Source organism: Panicum hallii, chromosome 5, assembly GCF_002211085.1.
Source record: "Panicum hallii strain FIL2 chromosome 5, PHallii_v3.1, whole genome shotgun sequence".
In the NCBI taxonomy this organism is placed as follows: Eukaryota; Viridiplantae; Streptophyta; class Magnoliopsida; order Poales; family Poaceae; genus Panicum; species Panicum hallii.
In genome coordinates this window covers 31,687,235-31,691,197 of record NC_038046.1, presented here as the reverse complement: position 1 = coordinate 31,691,197, position 3,963 = coordinate 31,687,235, and the positions used below count along the sequence as shown (strand labels likewise).

Genomic DNA, 3,963 nt, shown 5'->3' with positions numbered 1-3,963 from the left:
ATGGAAGGATAAAAATTACATCATGTGTCCCTATGGTTTTGACTAAGTTTCTTTTGCGACCTATATGAACTATACTTCCTATGTAAATATAGTATGAATCATATACACGTTCATGTTTTGCAGCGACCACTAGATCTTAATCATCATCGAACTAAAGCGAGGCCTTGCGGTGGTCTTGGACTCAGCCGACTACCCACATGAGAAATATGCGGTTTTCATTGAAATCCTACACAAGTAAGTAACATAATTGCTTTTTATGCTTACTTACAGAAAATAAATATGAAAGTTCTTAAATTAACTTTTTATACTTATTTTGAGCAACATTTACCAGTTTAGCAAGCTTAACGGAGGCCCACATCTACAAGGAGGACCTAATTATTTGAAAATAATACATCACAAATGGGTTAGTGCCTATTTCCGTATGTTATATCACTATGTTACTAATAACTAATTTATTACACATGGCAATATTTGTATTTTCTTTTATGCAGTGTCACAAGCAACCTAACGGGGCTGTGCTTTGTGGATACTATCTGTGCGAATTCCTCAGGAACAACGGGCTCTACCGACAAACCCCGAAGATTTATGTTATTATACCCATATTTATATTTAGATCCTTCAATTTCCATATTTATACCCATATAATCTAATTATTACTAATCGTTCTATTCTCATTTAATTTTTTCAGTTACCGGAGATTCGAACGACATGTGCAGATTTCCAACACATCCTCAACCAAAGACGATATTGATGACATTTGCGCCAACATATGCAGATTCATCCATCGCGAGATCTGTCATGAGAGAGGATTGTACTATAGCGATGTAAGAGAGTTGGCTGAAGACTAGTGTCGTCAACTTCGCAACTGGGATAGTGCTAGGTGAACAGACCATATTGTATATATGTTCAGGCTACATTGTAACGTGAAACACGAATGCATCAGATCAGTTGTGTAGTAATTAGTTATGTCGTCGAATATATAATATTAATTTCCTATATGAAGGTGTGTATTAATATATAATATTAATTAATTAATTATGTAAATAAGAAAATAAATACAACAACTGTATTTGCAAAGGCCGAAATACGTTTGTCAAAATTGTCGTGAAATTTAAATTTGAAAAATTGGCGGAAAATTTAAATTTGAAAACTGGCGGGAACATTTGAAAATTCAAACCTGACGCGGATAGTGATTATTTCTGCTAGTTGGCATTGAGGTATTTGTTCTGCCGTTTCAGCGAGCACACATGTGCCCCCGCCATCACTAATCGATGTGTACTGGCAGTCAGGAACCGCCAGCAGAAATCGGTATTTGTGCTGGTAGAGAGTTTCTGGTGGACACTTAGCCCGCCAGCACAAAGCCAATTTAGCCGCATCACAAACCGTTTCTGTACTAGTAACCATTGATTTTGGAGAGAACTGCCACGGATGTTCCTCTCGCGTGGTTGTTGGATCACCTAGACATTAGTCCAATCGTAATCGATCGAGCTCTGCGTATTCATTTCTGTTCGGCAGCACATGCTGTCAGAATAAAGCACGTACCTGTAGAAAACAGTATGATGTGTCCGCTTTATTGGCGTTCCCGAGAGAAGCACTTGTAGAGTATGGTTCATGAGCTGCAAAAGGAGGTAGAGAGGATGACTAATCTATGGCCTAGACATGGGCAAAGCAATTTGCCAGCATGACCAGCCGTGTTTGGTTGTTTAGCCGCCCTATTAAAGCTAGCTGCGTAACAGTTTTATAGCTCCAGCCAAATAAAGGTACGGCCGATAATGTGTCCCAAAACGTGCATGCCATGCATCGATCAGCACCTACCATCTATAAATAGGGATCTGCAGTGTGGACTGACACAGCAGCTACCTTCCTTTCAGCTCGATCTCAAGAGTACTGTAGAGTCTAGACTCATTTGCCGTCCTTGATTAGCTCCAGCCCAGCAGCTGCTAATTAAGACGACAGTCATGGCTGCCAGCATTAAGCTCTGCTTATTAGCAGTCTCGTGCGCCCTGGTTTTGGCCACGGCATGCCACGGCCTCCAGGTGGGCTACTACAGGAAGACCTGCCCCAGGGCCGAGGCCCTCGTGAGGGCCGAGGTGAAGAAGGCCGTGCGCGCCAACCCCGGCGTCGGCGCCGGCCTCATCCGCATGCTCTTCCCACGACTGCTTCGTCGAGGTACATTTCATTCTGATCTCTGCAGGCATGCACGGGGACGAGATCAAAATGGCACGTTTGTCCAAATTATTAGTATATTAATGACGTTTCCTTGTCTCTGACTAACCAAGGGAGCGTGTGCAGGGCTGTGACGCGTCCGTCCTCCTCGACCCGACGCAGGCGAACCCGCAGCCGGAGAAGCTGGGGGCGCCCAACAACCCCAGCCTGCGGGGGTACGAGGTGATCGACGCGGCCAAGGCAGCCGTCGAGAAGGCCTGCCCCGACACGGTCTCCTGCGCCGACATCATCGCCTTCGCCGGGCGCGACGCGTCCTACCTCCTCAGCCACGCCAAGGTCAGCTTCCACAGCCGGCGGGCGCCCTGGACGGGCGCAAGTCCCTCGCCAGCGAGACCCTCACGTTCTGCCCCGGCCCCTCCTCCAACCTCTCCAGCCTCGTCTCCGCCTTCGCCGCCAAGGGGCTCAGCGTCGAGGACGTGGTGGTCCTCTCCCGGCGCGCACTCCATCGGCCGCTCCCACTGCTCCTCCTTCGTGCAGCCCGTCTGAGCTCCCCGTCCGACATCGCCACGTCGCTGGCGACCAGCTGAGGAAGCAGTGCCCGGCCAACCCCGACCACCGGCAACGACCCGACGGTGTCCCAGGACGTGGTCTCCCGCACGCGCTGGACAAACCAGTACTACAAGAACTTGCTGGCACGCAAGGTGCTGTTCACGTCGGACGCCACGCTGCTGTCGGCGCCCAACACCGCGAGGATGGTGCGCGCTAACGCGAGGTTCGCAGGCTCCTGGGAGAAGAAGTTCGCCAAGGCGATGGTGAAGATGGGGGCCATTGGCGTGAAGACCGGCCGCGACGGCGAGATCAGGAGGAGCTGCAGGCTCGTCAACTAGCTTGCAAGCTGCAGGTTTCGCTTGATCAGGAAACCAGAGATTGGTCCCGTTTGCTACTGCTTTTGAAGAAATTGTTTTCAAATGTGTTGGTCTGTCGTTGGCTCAGCTCGCCCCCACATGTAGCTGGTGGGCATACTTTTGGTTTCTTTGCTTTCGCCGCGGCAGTGTTGTATTTGTTGATTTCTTTTGCCATGATGATGAGGCATCTGCTGCCCTTTTCCGAAGAAATGTAGCAAATTCTCTTTGCCCTTCATATTGTCTCTATGAGACACCCAAAAGGGGGTCTAGAATGGAAAGTTCTTCTTAATTTTTTTATAACTGTCATGAATCATGAGAGAGTTTTTGGACTTTGACCCAAATGAAAATTACATATACATCCGAACAAAGGTTCACTCACAAAACCATTTGTAGGGACACCATTTTTTTTTAGAGGTGGCATAAAAGATAACACGCTTCTGCAAATGGAGTAGGGTTACTGAACCAATTTACCTACCTCTGGAAAATTTACCTACCTCTGGAAATGTACTTTTAGAAGCGGGTGACGGCGTCACCCATCTCTGAAAACGACCACTATTTTTAGGGCGGTAACGCCATCACCCGCCCCTAGAAATGTATTTTTAAGGAATCAGCCGCATGCATTTCAAGGGTGGGTGATAACATGATTACATGACCCGCCCTACAAATAGTTTCACGCAAAAAAAAATCATAAATTTTTTATATGATGTCGGATGAAGTCAAACTTTATATTAAAATTATAGAAATTGACGAGACCTACAATTTGTAGTTGATAACTTTTTCATTTAAGGTCATTTAATAGTTTAAAAAATTTATTATAAGTTGTCTAATAGCTATGAATGTATAGTATCTCATACAACTCAAGTCATACTTTGAGGTTTCCACAATCTTAACC

At 46.4% G+C, this 3,963-nt stretch overlaps 1 pseudogene; it reads left to right on the top strand.

Annotated features, from left to right (window-relative positions):
• Positions 1 to 1,866: 1,866 nt before the first annotated feature.
• On the top strand, positions 1,867 to 3,343 carry LOC112894801 (annotated as a pseudogene).
• Positions 3,344 to 3,963: the final 620 nt, after the last annotated feature.